Source organism: Dermacentor variabilis, chromosome 10, assembly GCF_050947875.1.
Source record: "Dermacentor variabilis isolate Ectoservices chromosome 10, ASM5094787v1, whole genome shotgun sequence".
NCBI lineage: Eukaryota > Metazoa > Arthropoda > Arachnida > Ixodida > Ixodidae > Dermacentor > Dermacentor variabilis.
Genome location: NC_134577.1, coordinates 64,551,682 through 64,575,809, shown reverse-complemented (window position 1 = coordinate 64,575,809; position 24,128 = coordinate 64,551,682).

Here is a 24,128-nt window from a genome sequence, read left to right as displayed (position 1 = left end):
GCCAAAACGTCGTGTTCAAGGGACACCAGATCTCGCCGCCGCCGTCGGAAGCGGCTCGACAGCGCCGACCAATCAGCGCGTGGCAGGGCGTGGCCGCGCTGCTGGCAACTCTTGCAAGAAACTTCCGCAGATTCGCAGTTCGCGCCGCCATTGCTGTTTGTTTGGTTGCTTCAATCATGCTACCGGCGAACATCGATAATGAGCTTCTTATAGCCATTGTAGAAGCAAGGCCGATATTGTGGCAGACCAAACACAAGGAACACAAGAATCGTGTTAAAAAAAACGTTTTGTGGATTGAAGTCGCCGCCATCGTCCTGCCGGGTGTACCAAATGAGAAGCAGGAGCTTCTTTTTTAGCAGCAAAAGCTGCTGCCTTCTTTCCATGATGTGGCGTATGGCGTCTAGCAATAAAAAGCACCTACTTCCCCCTCTATCATAGAATAAAGAACCCTCGATGCTCAGCTTCGCACGCCGACGCGCCGACCGCTCGTGATGTTCACGCCGATATTGCTGCCAGTTTTCTGAAGCTTAGCCTTGTGTAATTTTTCTACACAGCCCTGAATATTTTATTTAGCGTAAAACTATGCAAAAGGCATGAGTATTGCATTGAAGAATACTTATGACAGCTCTTTTCATTGATATTACACAATTAGCTTAGGAGGTATCTGGTAAAATAAATCTGGTCACATTGTGCGACGCTGCGCTGGCGCTGGTCCGCGTGCCGCTCGTGTGGCTGGACGCCCTCTCTGGCGCCGTTCATGCGACCACGCCGGGAGACGCAACGCCAAAAAACGCCGGTAGAAACGCTGAATGTGGGGCGGCCTTTACAGTGCAGCATTGACGGCGGCGGAGTACAACAACAAACAAAACGTGAGGAGAAAAACAAAAAAAAAACACAAAAAAATCACGTACGTTCGGTACAGAGAATGAGACATGCACGTTCAGTACGCAGTACATTGTACTTGTACAGTACAAAACTACACGAACATTTGGGGCAATTCTTTCAGAGAAATATTAGATAAATCAATATTCTCGTAGCAGTACAAATGGTTCAGAAGTGTCGGTAAGGTATGCTGCAACATTTGTTTGCCATAGTTTGTGCGACATTTCTTTATATTTCAAGGTTCTGTTGTGCGGGTATCATACACAGTTCTGCTCTGCTCTAACCCAGCAAGTCTAAGCAAGGAGTCATCATTTTTCATCATGGCGAGTTTATATTTATAGCACAGTCTGTAGTTATACATGGACTTCATCTGTATAATGTTGTGTTGATGGAAAAGGCCTGCAGTGTGGAAGAAATACGGCACTTTACATGCAATGCGTATAATACGTTTTTTAAGACAGTGAGTTTGTTAATGTTTCCAGCTGTTGTTGTTGCCCACACCATACATCCGTAGTTGGCTATGGAAGAGAACAAAGAGTGGTAAAGTAACAAGTTGTAGTTAAGTACGGCAGATAAAATGAGGGGTGTGTGTGGATAAAATGAGGGGTGTGTGTGGTGCTAAGTAAAATGTGTGAGTTTTTGCAGGCGAAGGTTTTCAGGTTTCTACGGTTGAAGCCTGCTTGGACACCCTTAGAGCTGAAGGTAGCACGCCGTTTATGAGTTGTGGGACGACACAGGCCGAAAAAGAAAAAAAAAAGCTTCGAGCATTTGCACAGAATAAAGTAGTGCCGCCACGCTCCATTTCCCGCGTCTTAATTGCCCCGTTTACCTGTGGAAAAACAGTTGGCTCAGCGCCGAAGCGACGTGGTTGCCGAGGCCACCTTGGTTCATGAACCGCGTGGCGCCCTCGTCGAACGCGGGGAAGGTGAGGGCGTACGGGAGCACCGCCAGCTGGCGACCCGGAAGCAGCACGGTCCACTCGGCGAACTCGATCTGCTCGGCGGCTGCTAAGCGGTCGAGAACGTCAGCGTGATTCAGGACGAGCGACTCCCAGTTCTCGACCAGAGAGTTGCCCAGGCTGAAGAAGACTGCCGTCTCTCGCTGCGCGGACGTCACTGCATCTTAGGCTCCGTCGAGATTTGGTAGGTTAAGATGGAAACTCATTAGGCGGTCGACAGCCCCTTAAGACACTTCCACTGAGCAGCAGCGGTACGCATTGCGCTAAGCCATTAAGAACCAGGTGAAACCAGACTGCTTTCGTTGCTTTCCAAACCAGAAAACTAGAAAAGTGACAGCAGTTGCCGGGCGCTTCCACACGTGCCAGATGGGAACATGCTCGCGAACCCCATGCTTCCCTTGAACAGTGGACCACACTGCAAAGGGATTATCGTCATGAGCCTGTTAACTGCAGGACGAAACACGCTTCCTGCGGTATCCAATTACCGCTGTCCTGCGCCAATTGATTCCAACTTGCGCCTGCAAATTTCTTAATTTCATCACCCCACATAGTTTTCTGTCGTCCTCGACTGCGCTTCCCTCCTCTTGGCACCCATTCTGTAACTGGAATAGTCCACTGACCATCCATCCTGCGCATTACACGGCCTGCCAGCGCCATTTTTTGCTCCTGATGTCCATCAGAATATCGGTTATCCCCGTTTGCTCTCTGATCCACACCGCTCTCTTCCTGTATCTTAACGTTACGCCTAAAATTTTTTCGTTCCATCGCTCTTTGTGTTGTCCTTAACTTGTTCTCAAGTTTCTTTGTCGACTATGTACTCCAACCCAATTTTATTTTTCTGTAAATTTCCTTCTCATGATCCGGGTTCCTTGTGAGTAATCAACCTAGATAAACGTACTCCTGTGCAAACTCTAGAGGCTGACTGGCGATCCTGAAATCTTGTTCCCTTGCCAGGCAATTCAATACATCATCTTCCGCATATTAATATTTAACCCCATTCTTGCACTTTCTCTGTTAAGGTCCTCAATCCCTTGTTGTAAATCGTACCCAGTGTTGCTGAACAGGATAATGTGATCTCAAAAGCGAAGGTTGCTGAGGTATTTGCCGTTCATTCTCACTCGTAACCCTGCCCATTTTAATAACTTCAATAATACTTCCAAGGATGCAGTGCATAGCACTGGAGCAATTGTATCTCCTTGCCTGACCCCTTCCTTGATAGGTAACTTCTGACTTGTGAAGAACCAAGCTAGCTGTGGCATCTTTGTAGATACTTCCCAACATATTCACGTATGCCTTGCGTACTCCTTGATTACTTAATGCCTTTATGACTACTGGTATCTCTACTGAATCAAATGCCTTTTCATAATCTATTAAAGCCGAATAGAAAGGTTGATTGCACTCCGTATATTTCTCGATTACCTGATTAATGACATGGATATGATCCATTGTAGAATATTCCTTGCTGAAGCTAGCCTGTTCTCTTGGTTGACTGAAGTGTTGCCCTTATCTTATTGGAAATTGTCTTGGTAAATATTTTATACAATACTGAAAGCAAGCTAATGCGCCTATAATATTTCAATTCTTTAACGTCTCCCCTCTTGTGGATTGGTATAATGTTGTCGTTCTTCCAGTTCTCTAGTAAACGTCAAGCCGTGAGGCATCGCGTATAAAGGGCAGCAAGATTTTCATCCATCACTATCTCCTCCGTCTTCGATTACATCGACTGTTGTTCCATCTTCTTCTGCCGATTTTCCTTGGACCATGTCTTCCAAGGCCCTTCTAACTTTATCGCTAGTCAGAGGAGGAGTCCCTATATCCTGTTCATTACTAGTACGAATGAAGGTATCGTGGCTGTTCTGGGTACTGTGTGGGTCATTATAGAATTCTTCCGCTGCTTTTACTAATCTTCGACATTTCTGATGATATTACCCTGCTTATCTTTCACTGCATACATCTTGGCTTGTCATGTGCCAAGTTTTCTTCTCACTGATTTCATGCTGCATGCATTTTTTACTGCTTCCTCCGCCATTCTCAGATTACAACTTCGAATATGCCTTGCTTTCTTCTTGTTGATAAGTTTTCACAGTTCTGCGAATTTTATCTGGTCTCTTGAGTTGGACACTTTCATGCTTTCTCGTTTATTATGTCCTTTATTACTTGGGAAAGCTTACCTACTGGTTGCCTCGGTGCCTTACCACCCACTTCAATTACTGCTACTGAAATCATTCTAGTTACGCTTTCATTCGTTATTTCTTTATCATCTTCATCTCTCTTTTCTAAAGCTGCATATTTGTTTGCATGCACCAGCCTGAAGTGGTCTGCTTTTACCTTTGTTGCGTCTAGGTTGGCCTGTTTGTTCTTGAGCAATTTTACTCTTTCTGTCTTCCTATTGAGGGGAATCCTAGACCTCACTAATCTATGACCACTTCACTGTACCCTACCTAATACTTCTACATCCTGCACCATGTTGCGATCGGCAGAGAGTACGAAACTTATTTCATGTCCTGTTTCTTCATTAAGGCTATTCCAGGTCCACGTTTCGTTGCTACGCTTCCCCAAGAAGGTATTCATTATTCGGAGCTTATTCGTTTCTGTGAATGCTACCAGCATCTCTCTAGTGTTACTAGAATTGATGCCGTAGCTGCCAAGTGCTTGTTCACCAGCCTTCTTTTCCCCCACTTTTGCATTGAAGTCGCCCATTACTACAGTATACTGTGTTTGCACTTTTCTCATCGCTAATTGAACATCTTCATAAAATTGTTCTATTTCTTCATCATCGTGACTGGAGGTAGAAGCGTAGGCCCCCTTATGCTACGTTTATTTTATACCTCCTATTCAGCATTATTACGACTACTGCTCATTAATGCTGTAGAAATCATCAATGTTGCCACCTAAGTCTTTATAGATTATAAATCCTATCCCGTATCGTTTCTTATCTGGAAGTCCTCTGTAGCAGAGGGCGTGGCCGTTAGTCAGCACTGCATAAACCTCACCAGTTCTTCTAGCCTCACTAAGGCTAATAATATCCCACGCAATGCCTGACAGTTCCTCAAAGCGTCCTACTAAGCTAGCTTCACTAGAAAGGGTTTGTGTGTTCGCGTAAGGAGTATGTAACCCCTGAAATGATGCATCATTTAATAAGGCTCACGGTGCGAGATGCAACATATGTAGGAAAATTTGTTTGCTACAACTGACATATTTAACGATTCTTGTAAGGCGTGGCACAACGAATACATGCACTCGTGGCACGAGAGGATATGTAGCGGACGGTTTTCGGACCTTCGGTAGTCGCAGGTCCAAGCGCGGGTCGAAGTAGTCGAGGGCGACGTCGGTGGAGTTCTGGACCACGGTGCGGTTCGCGTCCCCCCGTGGCCACTGGCTGAGGCGACGCGAGAAGGCGTCTCGGGTTTCGGCAACCATCCGACCAGCCACGCGGCTTGCTCGCTCCGAGAGCAGATCCTCGAAGTAATCGCCGAACATCTGGCTGCCACACCACAGGTACGCCTTGCCAAGGCAGAAGGCGCCGTGGTACATGTCCGTGCTGCTGTCGCTGTGAAAGTTATCGCGTGCATTTATTCGCTCGATACAGACGACGCAAAGGCACCCGAAAGTAGAAAGCAAGAACGCACGGCTACAAAGGGTTCGTACATGTTTCGTCTTCCATTCTGTTTACCTTATCGCGCGCTCTGCCGAGTTACTGATCCCAGCGATAATGGCGGCACGACGGATTGCGGGGTAGGCACCGGCGGTGTGTGGCGGAGCTGAGCACTAATAGCCTAAAAAGAGCAATCAATTTTCTTTTGATTTGGCCTCTGTTTCGGCACTAGATAAGGGAGTGAAGCATTGTCATCAATTTTACAACGCAGCGAACCGTCTGCACAGCACTCTTAGGTTTCTCACGGCCAGGTAACTACTGCAGCTAGCTGCCCTCGATACTTTGGAACTACGAATGTCGCAGACGACATGGCGTCTTTGGTTTGCAACAGTCAGTCGAGCTGGCTTAACGAGGCGCCTTGCAAGTGCGGTGCTTGTATGTTTGTCAGGACAGTTAGTTAAAGGATTCTAACAGGCTAAATACCGTTGATTCGAACACCTGTCTTTACGAATGCGATTTCTGACTAGAAAGGCACATCCACGGCGGCTACTTTGCTGTCATCAGGCTATTACCTTAATGAGCGTAATTGTTGTTACGAAGACTGCAATTCAAGATCTCCTCAATAAGGTCTAATCGCCCAAAGCAGGTGACGAGGCATCGTTCGTAGTTGCATCTGCGTCCTGGATCTGCAAAAGTGATGAGGCACGCAAGTGCAGTGAATGTCAGCCTGCATAACTGGTTCATGAAGTGCAGCGAAATCAAAGCGAGATAGGTTTACGTTAAAATTGTTGCCTCACGGTTGATATTCTGTTGAAACCACTTATTCCGATGAGAATTTCTCTATCGAATAGTATTCTGACGTCCGGTAAACGTGAAACTGATCAGTATCAACACAAACGGATTGCTGCCACGATACCCAGTAATTTCGGTAATTCACTTACCCCCAAAATGCACTGCATAAGTGCGGTAGTTGTTTCTGATGACGCATTCGTCTGATTCTTGTCCATCGAAGGTTTGCTCTCAGCACGGCCGCGGACGGTTAGACCGACAACCCTTCTTGAGTCATTGCTAGTTCAAACTCTCATACGTCGCTGATGCCGAAAATGTCAGGTATAATTAACTGTGGTATCCCCTCACAGAGTGGCGACAACTTCGAGAAATAATTATTCCTGATATTCACCTTACCTTTGTATATCTACAGCTTTATTGTACAGGGGGCCGCTACTCAATGTTTAAAGCCAAGAAAAACAAAGCATTCGTAAGTTGGCTAATAGCATATTCAGGTAGCCGTTACAAGCTTTCTAGCCGTGACAGGAAGCTGGTGAAAAAAATAACTTTAAAGACGCATGACAATAACCGGGAATGGAACTTATGATCCTACTTCCTTACCAATAGAGCCCGCTTATGTGAGCAGTAACGCTTATAGTTGTTGTTCTGTAGTATGACCTTTGTAGCGCTGCCGGAGCACTGCAAGAGGACCACCCGAATATGCCATAAGAGATGTTGGGGTCATTTCCCACTTCTTGTGGCATCGTAATCCTTGAAGAATATTTGTCTTCTGTTATCGAGTGCTTCCTCGATGACCGTTCTGTGCGCAGTGAATGACGCACTCACTTCCTCACAATGAAAACGGAGTGAATGCCAGCGCCTCTTACCTCTCGTAGAAGTTGACCAACAGCCGTCGGTTTGTGAACAGCGCCGCAGTCTGGACAATGCACCAGGAAAGGAACAGGTGCGTCTCCCTCTCGCCCCGCGCCTTCCACAGTTGCAGGAAGGTCCTCACGTAGGCCGGCCTGGTGGACTCGTAGACGGCGCTCTTCGAGACGTCTTCGTATCTTTTCAGCTCAGCCAGCCATCGCTCCTCGGTGAAGCCCGGGACGGTGCCGAAGAGCTCGGCAACGTCGAGCCGGACAGAGCGTGCAGGCGACTCCATGGCCTCCGAGAGCGGAGTCATGTAGGCTTTGTCCACGTTTCTGTGGTCGGCGAAGCTCACGGTGTCTCGCATCTCCTCTGCAGAAAGTGGGCCGGGGCTGCCGAATTCTCGCCTGTAGATAAAATGAAGGAAGCCTTCAGTTAGGTTACATAAATGCTTTGCAAAATAACAGCTTCTCGACAAAATTGCCAACAGTTATCTTGACGAACACAATCGCGCTGAGGCTGTTTCAAAGAAAACCTAATTTGCATAGCGTGACAATAACCAAACTAATGAAAAATGGGATGTGCCTGAAGCAGGACTGTGTCGAGATCAGAGAGACACATTCAAACAGTAAATAAAAACATATTGTAAGAATGTGTATGACTGAATTACCCTAAAAGTTAAATTTTATTTCGCATCCATACGACATACATACAACAAGGGCATGCACAACGAACCAATAATTCGGTCCGACTAGGTGTCTGCGTCCCCTACCGGCAATCGGTAACGAATGCATACATACGCTACCGCCTATATGAAGGCTCCTAATGAAAAAAGGTAATATTGTGTTGGTATTGCAATGTGCGTTAGACCAGATTATGGGCCCTACAGGGGATGCATTATACGATATCACCGTCATTGCAAATTAAAAAAAAAGTATCCGAATACCAGTGTCTTAACGTCAAGGGCGTGATGTTGACGTATACTTCTTTCTTTCAGAAAAAGAAAGTACAAAAACTTATATATTAAGCTTGCAAAATATGTTGTCAGAGTGCGCAAAGTACAGAGAACTGCGGCCCTACTTTTCACAATCACATGGAACTTGTAAACTTTCACTAGAGCAGATAAACCTTTGTAGAGGAAACTGCAGCTTCAAATTACACTTCCCACTCTTTTCATGGACGCAGGGCCGCCAGCTATTTTTGCAGGTGATAAATACGTTCGCCCTGCAAACAGAATATCAAAGGAAACTGGATATACACAGCACGCTCGTTGTGCACGTAGTCGCTTGAGGGCCAGAACCACCCTTACCGACCGATGGCTCCTTGGTAACTGCATTCTCCTAGCTCTGAAGCATGTCATCATGGCCGCCCTAGGCAGAAAACATTGCTAAACAAACGTTTTCGAAAGAATCAAGTGTACTCGCTGTCTTTGTCATGACACTATTCCTTTTAAGACTCATCGTGGTACGTTGAGTAGTCGTGAAGCGACGCGTTGGTTGATTACACCGTACAGCTCTAACGCTCAGAAAGAGAGAGAAAGGCAGAGAGGTTAACCAGAGAAGCGAATTTGCGGCTTGCTACCCTTCACTGGGAGGGGGCTATAGAGGTTAAAAAGAGGGCAAAGAGAGACAGGGGAAAGGAAGCAGGAACACGTAACACAAAAGGCGTCCAGACAGGCCGGTCGATATCAAGAAGCGCACTAAAATGCAACGAGAAACATTGGTGTATATGAACAAAGTGTCTTGCTATTTCAATTATTAGCTTACGTCTGCCATCATCGCTAACATGCCAAATACTTCCTTATTCCAAGCCTAGCACCTACCAATTCTCCCAAAATTTCTGAAGTGTTTAATTGCGAAGCAAGGGAAGAGCGAACAAATCGGTCGAGTAGTGGACACCCGACCTTACAAGCCACACAGACGGGCCCCTTAGAAATGCTACAAGGTGTACTTAATTTTCACACACTTTGAATAAATTTTCGCTGACATTCAGAGGGGAGCGTTCGAGTGGGCATCTTGTAGGGGAAAGCTTGACAACAGTATTCAGTAGCTAAACGTTTCGGTCTTACGTTTCATTCCTTATCAGTTAATGTGCGGGGATATATCAATGTCGCACTTTTGCTGTGCTATCATTCAGCATTTCATTAAGATTGTCCGGAATTTGCGGCGACATTATATTGTAACGATTCTCTTATCATGCGGAATACTCGGAACGTCCTGCGCGCCTGAGCGTATCAAAGTAGTTCTTGGCCTCTCGGTCACTGCGTGTCAATCCTCGGTGCTTCTCCACGATGCGCTCAAACTCTCGGAGTGGTCTCAGTGCGATCCTGGTGCCGTCCTCGGTTTGCCGGACGAACACGTGCAGCACGACGCTCCAGTGCAGCGTGAGCGACGCGCGCAGCCACGTCCCCAGCACGTCCACCTTGTCCGAGTCGCTGGGCATTCGAGGCCACAGAATGCCTGCTTCGAGCAGAGCAGCCTTCACCTGAAATGAGACAAAGAAGGGACCCCGAGCGTATTTGTAACAACAGTGCGCGATTGTTACGATGTCTCACGCTTTGTGAATGATGCCGCAATTAAAGAAGTCAGTGGCAGTTCGACAGTGAACACCGAGAGGAATGCGTTAGCATTACGTCGCTAGTCTTTGAGGTCCCTGATGCGCGATTTGGACCACGCTCGCCAAATCCCAAGTTGTTGTACAAGAGGTCACTCAACACACGTCCTGCCTGTTCGAGGACCGGTCCGATTGACAGCGGTGCGGAGCAGATCACCCGTAATCGAATTACATATGTGTGCGCCTGCGTGCGTGCGTGCGTGCGTGCGTGTGTGTGTGTGTGTGTGTGTGTGTGTGTGTGTGTGTGTGTGTGTGTGTGTGTGTGTGTGTGTGTGTGTGTGTGTGTGTGTGTGTGTGTGTGTGTGTGTGTGTGTGTGTGTGTGTGTGTGTGTGTGTGTGTGTGTGTGTGTGTGTGTGTGTGTGTGTGTGTGTGTGTGTGTGTGTGTGTGTGTGTGTGTGTGTGTGTTTGTGTGTGTGTTTGTGTGTGTGTGTGTGTGTGTGTGTGTGTGTGTGTGTGTGTGTGTGTGTGTGTGTGTGTGTGTGTGTGTGTGTGTGTGTGTGCTTGTTTGTGTGCGCGTGTGTGTGTGAGTGTTGTGTGTGCATCTACATATTATAAACAAGCGCTTTTCCAAGCTCTCCCATCGCCTCTCTACCGCTACCACGTGACCGGAATCCAACACTTAACAGACATATACTTTTTGTTCTGCTTTGACACTCCCAATGTTCACGCATTAAAAAGAGCATCCTTCACCTTGGGCAACTCGTCGACCTCGCCGCTGCTCACGGCTTCGCAGCTGCGGAAGAAAGCTCCCGCCGCCTCGAGCGGACCCTGAGGCTCGCGCGGCATCGGCACCGAACGCAGCAGGTCCGACAGGCGGCGCTGCTGAAAGAGGAACGCCTCCTCGCGCACGGAGAGATGGTTGCGGCGCCGCCAGCCGTCGCACACGAAGCGCGTGAAACTCTCGCAGGGTCTCAGCGAAGTGTTGACCGACTCCGCGAGGCGGCGCGAGTACTCGAGACACGGCTCGGTGCGACACAACGCGGCCACGCGGCGTCGCCTTTCGTCGCCATGGCCCCCGAGTAAGCCGAGCAGGAGGAAAGAGGCTACAGCCGCGGCCAGCAGAAGCGCAGCGCACAAGATGACCGTCGTCTGCCGCTTTCTGAGCAACGCCTGCAAACCGTCGAAGCAGAACGATTACGCAGTCACAGGTTCAGTTTAGCCTGTTTGGCGTTTCGTCGGGACACGGGAACATCTCTCCAGGTCTGCAATGCACCATCTAGCCCGTCTGCAGGTGCTGCTAATCTCTCCAGGTGTTTAGTGTGTACAAAGGGCATGTGCGACTGCTGCAGCTACTAACTTTAAGCAGGTACTCATGTTGGCTCAAGTGTGGATGGCATCATGGTGGCGTTTACGGAGCTCAAGATTCCAAAGCTCGGGTTCGGCTTGCGTAAAACTGTCGGGACTCGACAGACGTGGATATTCAGTCACCGTTTCGGTCCACGTGTTTCACTTTGGTGTCACGATTTAACTGGCTACAAAAGAAAGACCTGCAATTAAAAGTATTAGGCTTTTCTTTGCATATGCGGACAACGTTGAGTACACCAAGGAGGTGCGGCCGCATGTTTAATACGGCAATAACATGCACGCACAACCTCGCTGTCTTCACAAATTCCAGCTTAGAAAGCACTTTGCTTGTTTGTTGTCGATGACATTTACCTTTATTCAGTTTTGAAGAGCAGCTCCATAAGGACTGTACTACAAACAAGCACGCGTGGGTCTTGTGGTCTAGAAATAAAATATGAGTTTCATTTGTCTCGAGCAATAAAGATTTGCCCCGATAACTGTGAAGTGTCTCCGGTAATTTTAATTCATTCGACCATAGACTATAGACATTCCTAAGGGGGAATAAAGAACATTTTTCAGCTATGCACTGCTCCAACGTGCACCGTAAAGGTCTTCAGCCGTGGTGGCGTACCATACATACTAAAGGTATTTTTTCTTCTTCCGGGGTAATCTCGAGAGATCACCTCTGGTGATATCATCATCTCAACAACATTTCGAGTGACTCGGCAGCGGACGCGTCGAAGTAGACGGCCGAAAGTATTGCAGGCACTGTGGAAAGATAGCAAGCTTGGCACAGCACCAGAAACGTTATCGGCCATAAATAAACGCCAACGCGTCGTATGTCGAGCAACGCGAAACATCTCGAAAGTAATCACATCCCCAATAGACAGTACAAACAACCTTCAACATGGCGAGACAGGCGATGACTACGCGCCCTATCACGCAGAGTTATAGGCAAAGAAAGCTTTGTGGGAGGCAGGCTGGTCAGGCAAGCTGGTGCGCCCGTGCTCAGTTTCGCCAGTCTGTGTTATCTGATAACACCTGATCCCAGATAACAGAGATAACACATATAGCACCTCTGTGTCCGAGTCTCCGAGTGCGTGACGGATGGTTGATCGATGCACGCATACAGCGCACATTGTGATAGCCCTCTGTCACAAGCCTCGTGATTTCATGTCTACTTGTGCTAATGACGTCAGTTTCATGAACCTGATCGACTGTCGTTCAGTGTTCACGCATGCTCTGGTGAATTTAGTGCTGGGTGACTCTGTTCTGGATGAATCTGTTAGATTAAGGGTGCCGTAGCTTTTGTTATCTGCCAGGTGTAATTCTGACATGTATGTACATCCCAAGATTCCTTAAGAAATCTCAGTTGTATGGGAGCGTTCATCCTATCTTCTATCTTGTTCTTGTTACTTGGCGCTGTATACTTTCATTGGGAGCTAGATAGAATTGCTAGAGCATCACGTTCTGAGAGCCTGTTTAATATGATACCTTGATTTATTGTTTTGAGACTGGGCTTCGAGATTGTGTCGTGATGCTCCCTCCTAGTCTTTCACCTTCCTCCATGCGCAGAGAGTCATGTGGCCACCTCCACACGTTCGAATACTCGGCCTCCGCGAGTCCAGACAATCGAAGCGCCCCGATGCGGCCAAGCCCCTGCTATGACCATAACGCGCCAGCCTCCGCATTTGTCAATTTGACATAGGCTTCACCTTTCTAGGCGCCCAAAATGACGGCTAACTGCGTCGAGCACCTTCACGCTCTTGTCGGCGAACAATACCTGCATCGAGCTGGAGAGGAAGTACCGTGAGCTCAGCTGCTTAGAAGACGGAGTCGCGCCCTCGGGGTGAACGTCTGCCCGGCATCCCGCGGTCTTAGGCGACGAGCCCCGCGTCCATGACGACGGAGTCGGGACCGAAGCGGTGTTGCTGTGGAAACTGAGAGACGGAGCATCGCTGTCCTGCAATTTCTTCATCCATGGCGGCTGTAACATGAAATGTTGCTTCGAGCGAAGACTCCGTTGCTCGGGCGATTCAAACGACGCACTTGGCGGGGGTGAAGGCGGCCACTTCTCCGGTCTCGGCTCGGAGGTAGTGCTCTGGTCCGGGAACATGAGGTGATCAGAAGGCGAAGGAGATGACTGAGCCGTCACAAACTTCGCGCCCGCAGCCATTTGTGGAAGATCGGCAGTAACAACTGCGGATGTCGCAGCATCTTTCCATGGGATTCGCGAGCGCACGCCAGAAGACCACGTGGAGGTCCCGGTAGCCGGCCGAGAAATTTTCTTGCGTTCCGCCTCTTCGTTCCTGAAGGCGTCGTCTTTGCTTAACGAGGCTGAAAGGAATCTCGATGATGGCGTCGCATGCGAATGATGCCTTCGCACAGATATGCCGTCCATTGTGGCCCGAGTATCGGTGCTTGGTCGATCGAGATGTTCACGCCGTCTCCTAATTGACTGCAGCTCCTCTTCACGCATATCGGAGAAGGATGGCATTTGCTGAACACTGCTGCTTCTTGCGGTTGCGTGAAAACCAGCCACTTGCGACTCTGTCGCATCCAGAGGGTGCGCTGGAGATGCGGAAGCCAATGTGCTGTTGCCGATTCGTCGCTGCGGTCTACACGAAGACATTGTCCAAGTGTTCGCCTTCGACGTGGGATGCAGCCAGTCTGTCTGCTCGGACTCGCTATCTTCGAAGTACTTGCTCTCTCCCGCAAAATGTGGAACCGATATTTTGCAAACCTGGAGGGGAAAATGAAGGCGCATTCAGCTCACCCTTGATAACACAATCAATAATCTATTGCTGGAGAAAGCCTCATCAGGATTTCATATCACCGAAGCTAGTTTTCTTTCTTTAACTACGAAATGTGAACTTTAGCCGGGGCGATGGTCCAGCGGTGGGGTCAACGCCAATACAAAAGTACGACTTTTCTTTTTTTTTAGATCCGCCAACGTAACCTTGTGCATGAGACAATGTCCTCAAATATCTGCGATGACGAATAAGAAAAAAAAAGGAGCAATCCAATCGGTGTTGCCGCTTGAAAATCGTGGCAGTACTCACCAGTGGCGGAGGGAGCTCGCGCTGTGCCGACTGTGGTGCATTCGAGTGCCCGACGAGTTCGTGCGTCTCGACACTTGGCGACACCGTTATTGGCTGCGTAGCGTGGTCGTGGACTTCGCACGCTCCACGAGATGGTTCCACCTGGACCGCCGAGGAAGGACCAGGCACGTCAGCTCCCTGCATGTCAGCACCGCCGGAGCCGTGGACCACCGAAGGCGACGGTCCGACAATGTGGTGCCGTGGAAGCTCACGTCGTGAGTTGGCCGTCGGCAGTGGAGAGGTCGCCGGAATTCCTGGCCCTTCGGCATAGCTGCCGGACGGAACTTTTTTCCGGTTCCTGCCACGCGAACCTGCTGGTTTCCGCACGGCCTCTGTTGGTTGAAAATGCCACCCTGCGCTTGTACTCTTCAAAGTAATATCAAATAGTAAGAGAGGTCATGTAGCTTTTCTTAAAAACAATATTTCGCTCGGTGTCACCGCCGATACCTCTAGGCAACCACCGAGGGGACAAAACTAGTTGCACTTAAAGGGAACCGCTAAATTCTGCAGACTATAATTAGCAGAATTTGGCTTACGACCCGAAATTTCTTTGGAGTAATTGCGCAAAAAGGCGTCCGAGAATTCAAGAAAATTTCAGAAAATTGAAGCAGAACGTTTACAACACTAAAGGTTTGCACGAAAAATAGACTATCAACTCTGCAAAGCGCACGGCGGACAAGCCTGACGCTTTATGCAAAAATCTAGGCACGTTGGATGGAATCGCTAACAGGCCAATGTTTACAATGCCCTAGCCACAAATTATTAGTATTCTTCACTGACACGTTTAATATATGGCCTTTGCCAACTCTCTCACGCAGACATAGACGCCGTTAGAGTCTATGACAAAAGCTGCCAACTCAAATACTACGAGAATCATACGTTGGGCGTGTTGGTATTCCGTACTTGTGAAAAACAGCGCGAATCAACAAATTACGATGCAGTGGACTAGAATTGTCACCAGGGTTGACTTACAACTGAAAATTTTATTGAAAGCACGATAGTAAGTGGACTGCGAGGTTACCCGCGAAAAAGAAATGGCGCCAAAGACCTGAAGATGTGTATCACCGTAATCGATTCCAGTGATGTGCGGTGCAACAAATATAATTGAAAAGCCGCCTGCGAGGTGGAGTTTAGCATGCTTTTAAATGTGAAAATCTGTTCAGGTGACGATGGAAAAGAGATTTCTATTTCAATTTATTAAGATAGGAGTGCCCATGGTGGAGTTTGCGGCTGAACACGTGATCACGAGTTCCATTTCTGGCAGCGGTGGCGGCTGCATTCCGCTAAGCGTGGAACAAAAAAAAAAGGAATGCTCCTGTATTGGGAATCTCTCACACATCATATATCCGGACGTATATCCAACGGACAAATGCAAAACGTGTGAATCCAGAGCCACTCTGGAGCATATATCATGGGAATGCCGAGGGATACATAACAATAAAGAAAACGCGGCCTCTAGCAGCAGCCTTCGCAAGCGCTGGGAAGCCGCGCTGCTCAGCCCCGCCCTCGAGGATCAACTATGGGCCTTCCAGCGGGCCGAGGATGCCGCCAGGACCCACGAACTCGTGGCCGTCACCTAGGCGGGGCCTTTGGCCCTCCCCACCAACTCGCAGGGCGCACAATAAAGTTATTTCCTCCTCCTCCTCCTCCTCCTACTCCTCCTCCTCCTCCTGTATTGGGCACTACTTGCTCTACGGCTTTCCTCATGTCACAATGCGCAGCTTCAGCACTTTCAACTTCAAAGAGCCTTCGCTGAAAAAGGGAGTTCTTCGTAAACAAGCGCTGATAACTGGGTCGTGTAAGTTGCTTTGGGAGCGAAATTGTTGTTACATTAGGAATGAGGAAATAAAGCAAATGATACTATAGACCACTGATGAATTTTTCGCTCCGGCATGTATGATGAACCTGATCCAGCCTAATTATCCCCATCTGTTACGCACTAAAGAGTTTTGTTTAATTCAAACGAAGAGGCACATTTACCGATCACTTGCCCATTCCTTTACTACATTAAATATTAGGATCGAATTAGCAGGTGAAAAACGTTCTTCAAAGCATGCCCATGCTATACCTTCATGGCGTTCATATTGAACTATATCATACAATCACACAAAGCTTTATGTGATAGACCATGGGGTCGTATGAGACTTGTTCGTGTATTCAGATTATGACACATATATATCGTCGGGCACTCACATAAGCGACTTTTTCGTCTAGGTTACAATACGTCGAAACAGCCATAAACCCGTTTACGAAAGAAATACTAGTGTTCCCGAAAGTCACCAAATTGAAGCAGTTCACTTTTCATATCGGATGCTTGAAGAGTAACAGAACAGCTCATTAGAACTTAAATTCAGTGTCTCGACAGCGGAAAATGCACTTCGCATCTAAAGCAGGAATATCATAACAAAGGGAGTCAGAGAAGTCACCTCGCTAGACGAGTCTACTTTTAGTAAGAAAGCATGCCACCACAAAGCTCGTTCATACACGCACCCACAAAAATGCTTTACATATTCTTACTAAAGATGACTGGGTTTATCAATGAAGTGTTGCCGGCATCCTTGACAAGCATTGCTTCCCGAAAGGACATACAGCCTTTCTTACAACACCGCTTTCTACGTCAAAGAAATAACGGCTTCGTCTGATTTATGTGGAAACGGTTACGAGCAATAATTAACTTTTAATACTTCAATGCGAATTGTCCTTTAGATCACAGCTCTTAATGGCCCGTTCCTGCGGTGAGTGGCGGCGGTGACGGCGTAACCGAGCGAACGAGTACAACAGCGAAAGATGAAAGAGCGAATGCGGAGCGGCAGATGAAAGACTCGAGTCGCGAACGGAAGAGACCAATGAGAGAGGCCCTTTCAGCGACGTGCGCGCGGGAAACTGGTGTCATGCGGACCCGCCCGACCACTCGATGCGTACTCGTACGTGGTCTCAGCCGAACCGCTCGTTTCGCACCATCGTCTACTATCGTCTGCTCGCGTCAGCTCTCGCTGGCGCTTGTTTGGTTTGCTTGGTTTGGTCTCGTTCGCGCTTGTTTCGATTATAATAATTTGCGATTGTTTTTGTAATCTGACTGTATGCGCGACGCGAATGGTGTAGTACTTTCTGAAAGCCAAGCGGCACCAGCGATTGCACTGTGAAACCTTCGACGAGTCATGTTTAAAAGCTGACGCGCTTCACCCGCAGATCAGATTTTTGACCGATTGCCGACCATTGCTACATGTCCCTTTCAAATTCCTTCCCTCAATATATCGCGAAATGAAAACACGTATAGAGCTGCGCTCAAATTTGGCATCAGGAAGTATGGTAATCATCGGTGAATTTCTTCATGTAACCCACCTCTTGTGTAAAACTTTGAGGTGGCTAAAGTAATAAAGGGACGTAATCTGATGCCACCTATATAGTACCTGTTCCTTTTTCATGAACATATGTTTTATTGACTTACATACTACAACGTGCAATTATTTTTCTACCAATTTATATACTACGTTACATCTTTCTGCACTCCAACGTGCAAAAATATGATATCGCAGTCTTCGGAAATATTAAGCATGTGAAAGAAATTCGCACTGCGAACATCAAGAAAATTGGGCGGAAACCAAAGGGAGAAGTGCCATCAAATTCAAGTGAAAGCTTCCCGATAGATCTTCTGAGATAAGCTACTGGTTAGCCATATTTGTTGTTGTGTTAAGCAGTTTGGGGCGACGTGACTTCGCACTGCCTCAAAGATTGGATCGGCCCGCGTTGTGAACGACATGAAAATACTCACACGGTCACGCATCGTGCAATGCGATCAGTATCGACGTATCAAGTTATAAACTTTGATTACACTTCACCCGGGATCGGGCAAGCTTCGATTACAGTTTCCGTTTTCGGCCCAGCTTATTCGGCGCGACAGCCACCTACAGAAAACGGGGTTAATAATGTGGATCAGTGTTCACAAAGCTTACAACTCGTATGTGCTGGTTGCCATTGGCCTTTAGCCTTCTCTAACGACACGTTTGGCATCAAGATTGGCTAGTACCTGCTCTTACTAATTAATCTTACCTTAACACCTTCTTTGGGAATAAAGACCACAAAATTTTTTTATTACCTTGGCCACGACGTGGCGACTCTGGCTGCAGGCTCTCCTGGCTCTTTTCGTGCTCCAAGGAAAACTTCTCTTCGGCGTCTTCAACATCAGCGTGACGATGTTTAGCCGCTGTTCCACTGCATCCGCGGTGTGAACCAGTCTCCACCGCGTCAGGCAGCGTCAGTCGTTCCGGAGCGTCATGCGGGGGTCCTTTGGCGCCATTGTGGTCGCCTATCCTGCCACCAACCACGGGAACCACTGACGCGGCGTTACTCGGTGCGGTACTTGCGGTGATGGACCGCTTAGAAATACCGCTCGGCGTACCGCGTTCTCTGTTCATGGCCGCAGATAGCAGTACGCGAACACCGGTTGCTTGATTCTTCTTTTTCTCCAGCGCATGCGCGCGTGCTGAGATAGATGACCGTGATCGTTGTCTTGATGATAAGCAATGGGAAGACCCAGCGCGCTTGAATAACTCTTCCACACACAACATAATGAGACACACAAAGCTTGAACTCTCGGTTTATACTCAAACACACTGAAGCAGCCGCATGGGGAGTTAGTGTACTGCAGAGGTTTCTAGAAGAAAATTACCCCACGCATAATAATCACAACTGCCTGTAAACATGATGATGATGATCATGATGTCCCATTTAATGGCACGAACCCACTGTGGGGATAGGCCCCGAACATGGTGGTAAGATGATAAATAATACGAGGGAAAATATATGAATAATTGAAGATGAAAAAGAAGCTGATAATAAATTAAACAAGATAGTGTATGATAAGGTAGTCATCTTTGCACAGACAGGAATAGTAACATGAACTTAATTTTAATAATACCTAAAGGGTAGACGTAAATAACGACTAAGTTAAATGTTGAATAATAATAATAATAATAATAATAATAATAATAATAATAATAATAATAATAATAATGATAATAATAATAGTGATAATAATATAGTAGTAGTAATAATAATAATACTGTGTTATTTTTCTATTTCAGTTTTCTAAATTGATAAGTTATTGAACGAGAAATAAATCAATCATAAGAAATGGGAAACATGTTTTTGTGTCACAGAAGTAATATTTTGCGTCACGAAGGTAACTATAAATAGATCGGCAAACATTAGTGTAGCTGTATCCTAATACCGTTGCTCCAAGTAACACTAGAACAGTACTGCATAAAGGCAGTCCTAGAATATGTAGTAGAATATACAAATATCGCTTTCGTTGGGCAGAAAACCACCGACGCGATAGTAAAAAGTGGTCGATGGAGTCTGGTTCATTGCAGGGGTAGCATAAAGGGGATACCGCCAGACCACACCTGCGCAAGTAAAAATTATGCGGTGGAACACGGCAACGGGCAGGCTTGTAAATAATACTTCGAAATGTTGGCTAGGGCAACATAGTCAGTTCCAAGAATAATTTAAATCTATTAAGTCCGTATATTTTCCTAATGAGAGGCTTTTTCTGTCTTCGCTCCAAGAAAACTGCCTATATCTAGCCACAGTGATATGTGCAGTTACTGACAGCACAGATATCACCGGACCATTTAAAGAAGCTCATGCTAGAGAATCATCTATTTCTATAAGATGAATGCCTCAGTGGCCTGGTACAAATACTAATGGAGCTAAACTTATGTGGGGCGAGGCTAATGCATAAAAATTTGGAGAACGCTTAAGCTTCGCCTTTAAGAGTGGAACGCGATAGCATTCAAAGATCCCTGACTGCTTCTCACGCTTCCCGGTAACTGGATCGTATGTAAACCTAATGTCTACCGGGAAACACTGGCCGCGAACGCTATGCATGAAGGCGGGCTTTCTGGTAGAAACGCGGCCTCTTGCATGGGCCGAGATGCGATGGAGGCGAGCGCCAGCTGTGGTTAATGCAAGGAACCGGGAGCGCCGCTCCGTGGCCCCCGAGACACCTGTGCGCCGGCGCGCGCAAATGGCGGACGCCGCGGCTGGTTTATGAATGGTAGAAACGCTGGAAAAGGGGTTTCTTTGAGTTGTCGCGTAACAGAATTGTGTTTTCTCGTATAGTCAGATTACAATCCGAGAGCTATCACGTCTGTAGGTTGTGCGTAAGTCGTAGTTAGCGATTTTCCTCCGTATTCTAGCTTGAGAAATTCAATTAGTTCCGTAAATTCCTTGCGTCACATGGAGGGCCTTGGTATGGGTGGTTCGAAAATCACCGAAACGACGTCCGACGCCGACACATGATTTTCCGTGACACGGGCTCCTTAACTCTGCGGCGTTAAAATATGTTCAAGTCTGCGTAGACGCGTTAAGCGCGCTGCATACAAAACGAAAATCTGTGACAACCTTTGTAACATGAAGCGGTAACTTTCGTAAAAGAACTATTGCCAGGAGCTCGGCATGAAAAACAAGATACAAAATATCAAGGAAGCTTTACGTTTTCTTTGTTGTTGTAAAGGCAAACAAAAACGCTAAGTTTTCTGGCCATTTGATTGCTTTACGGTAACATATGGCGATGCTTATTTTCAGCTTTACTTGAGAAGAGTTTGCTATTGGGCTAGTTTTTACATGATTGGACAAAACAGAGCAAGGAACGTGACAAGAGGCAGTTTTGCAGTTTTCTTCGCATATTAGTTCTCACAGCGAACCTCTGCGAGCTTATTAAATATGTACGAGTATTGAACCTCTAATAGCCATTCACTACTTTCTGTGTCTCCATTTTGTGTATGATTGTTTAATGGTTGTCAAAGCAAACAAGTAATCATTTGGGACCAGCTTAACAGGTGCCGAACGAGAAAATGACGAGCATGGAGTTTTTTGGCGAGTACCCCAGCCCCGTCACAGGAGAGGTGTAATGACTTTTATCTGCACAAAAATGAGTAATTCGCAAAGCTACGATAGTTAACCGTTATACTAGTGTAAACGTATATGATTTGTAGCTTTATAAGTGGCAAAGGACAATTTAAACAAAGAAAGGTCGCAGTTTCGCCAGAAACGCGAAGCATCGATTGCGAAGAAAATCAGTGGACAGTTATTCGTAGTAAGGATATTAGATGTAAACTTGTAAACATAGGCATACTAACTAAATTAACAAGCACGGTGTCACGCACGCACAAGTAAACATGTACACATCTAACCCGACAACCACGGAAGCTCGCTGTCAAAACGGTGGAGGGAGGAAGCGCGGCAGCAGCAGCGAGTGGATTGTCGTTCCTGCTGCCTCTCACATAAACGCGAACTAAGCCGCGAAAACACAGCGCGCAGAGGACTCCGTCAGAAAAAAATCACCCCGAACCACAACCACGCAGGCCCTCCGCGCGGCGCACGGGCGTTACTGAACTAATTGAATTTCTCAAAGCAATATGCGTAGAAAATTTGTAAAGATCGACATACTCACAATCTACAGACATGACAAAATCTTACTGTAATTTGAATATACGAGAAAACATAATTCTGCCACGTGGAAACTCAAACACAAACCCCCTTTTCCTTGCTTACGGGGTCATCGGCCATTGACGTGTCAGTGCTTGTAGACTCGGCCTTACGGGGATATGAGTCATTGAACTGCCCCGCACAGCCGCCGGGATAGGCCCACCATTGTTTTCGATAGGGCCCCATGTCGAAAAATATCCGGTGTCGGTGCCAACGGGGCCCGATAACGCTATCGCGTGCCACTTTTGACGGCGAAACTTAAGCGTCCTCCAATTTTTTTTTTCAAGCTCATGGCGAATGCCGAGCCAGAGAACAAACAGCACTATTTTTTTTTTCAAAATAAGTTCCCACGTTGAATGCAGCATTCTTGCATGTATCACTCTTGCCAGTGTCTCAAAAGCACACCTAAGCAGATTTGCGCACACTAGTATTCACAATGGAGGATACTAGTGTGCAATGTAGGATACTAGCCCGACGGTGGCTGCGAGCCAAGCGTTTAGTTTCACCGATCACCTAAAGTACAGCTCGCTACTTGTTCGACTAGCAGTTCACGACAGACGATGGCTACGAGCCTCGTTTATTGTGGCATATGCTGGTGGTGGACAGTCAGCAATTTCCGCTCAGACTTTTTTTTTTATCCGCACCTATGCTGCTGCTACCGCTGCATATACTGCACCAAGTGGTATGCAAGGTGGCCGGCGCCTTCGTTCTAGCGAACATCGAATGAACCATAAGCGGAAATACAGCGCAGCTTATCGGAGAAAAAGCTTTCGTCGCTCCTGAAGTATTATCACGGCGCTAATTTTTCATTTGGCCGAGTCAGCACTTTATGCGACAACCTGGCTTCGTTGTCATTTTCTCATGTTTTTTCTTTTTTTTTTCGTCGATCGCGTTAGACGGTGCTGACTGTAGCCATGCATGACGTCACTAAATGTCATGAACCGATCTTCAGGTACTCTCAGCCCATTGGTTTCCACTTTGCTAGTACTTCCAATAATCGGTACTACACAGTACAGAGTGCTTTCAGCATCCGGATGCGCATCTCTTTGTACCGATTTGCAAACGTCATTGTTACCGAAGCTTTCTTTGCCTACTTACCCCTACTTTGTGGGAGCTACCGCATTGCTCACTACGAACTACTCGCTATTCTTCTGTATTCGACGCCAGGGCCCCGAAGAAGGCGCTGCAACGCACACAGCTTCAACGTTCTTAGGACTTGGTGTAACGACAGAATAGCGGAAAGCGACTACAGCGGAAAGCGGAATGGCGGTGAAATTTATTTTTATTTGCACACGTTGGCTTCTCATGAGGAGACATCGCGAGAGTAGGTACAAAAATAGGATGTAGTTGATGCCCTTTATCAAGCTGCATCTTAGCATTTCTGATGTATATTTTGCATAACTCCTGCTTTTTATATGTGCTCTCTGTTCCGACTGTAATTTCGGTGCAATTACAATACACGACCGGTGACAGTTGCTCCTGCGCAATACATTGGAACGAAGGACATCGTCATTGAGATTTTTCCCTGGCCGTTGCATATGTACAGAAACGTAAACAGTGTTCCTAAATGACAAAGTTTCATAACAATATTTATCCTCCAGCTTGTTGATTTCACGAACTTTACATTTTTCATGTCAGCGGCATGCCCTGCTTAGTCGGTTTCGAACTGATATAGTTCTGAAGTTGGTCTGATACTTTTACTTGCTAAATAGATTAAAAAACATGGAAGCATTGGTATCAGTTATTTTTTGCGCAGTTTTTGGAACACACGAATATAATCTTTCATGAAAAAATACATATTCTACGTGTCTTGACAGTGTGTAGCGTTCAAGAATTCGTTTGCTGCATCTTTGGCAATGGCAGTGTAGTTGTTAATGTACTTGATGTTCAGGCAAATTCTAGATGGAGGAGGCCGAGCTGCAACTTCAGCCCCCACCCCGAACAAATTTTCTGGCTACGCCACTGATTACATACATACATACATACATACATACATACATACATACATACATACATACACACACACACACACACACACACACACACACACACACACACACACACACACACACACACACACACACACACACACACACGGGGTGGGAAAGCCGCCAGGGAGCTTAACTAGCGAAGATTCTTGTTTGCTAGCCTGGTTAATGGGAAATGAAACCGGGAAAGAATAACGGAGAGAAAAAACGCAAAGGCATTAAATATAGATATAGGAGGTTGGAAACGTCCGTGAGAACTAGAGTAACAGTTATTCATTCCAGGCGTTATATATTTGGGCAGCAGTAGGTCAGTCTCAAAGCCAGTGGGTCAGTCAGCGGGTCAAATACAGTCTGTCTCAAGTGTGACGGCAATTTTCGCACGTCTCGCCGTCGCCATTCCTTGGTTTTCATTTCGCTCCAGCACCTCCGAGAATGTATTTCACGGTTCTCTTCACACAACCGAGCACAAACTTGTTCCCTGTGTTATTACTTGATTGAACGTGTTTACCCCCATTCCCAAGTGTGGTGTAGCGACCTGAACACAGTCTAGCTATTGCCCGTATTTTCTTCCATCACC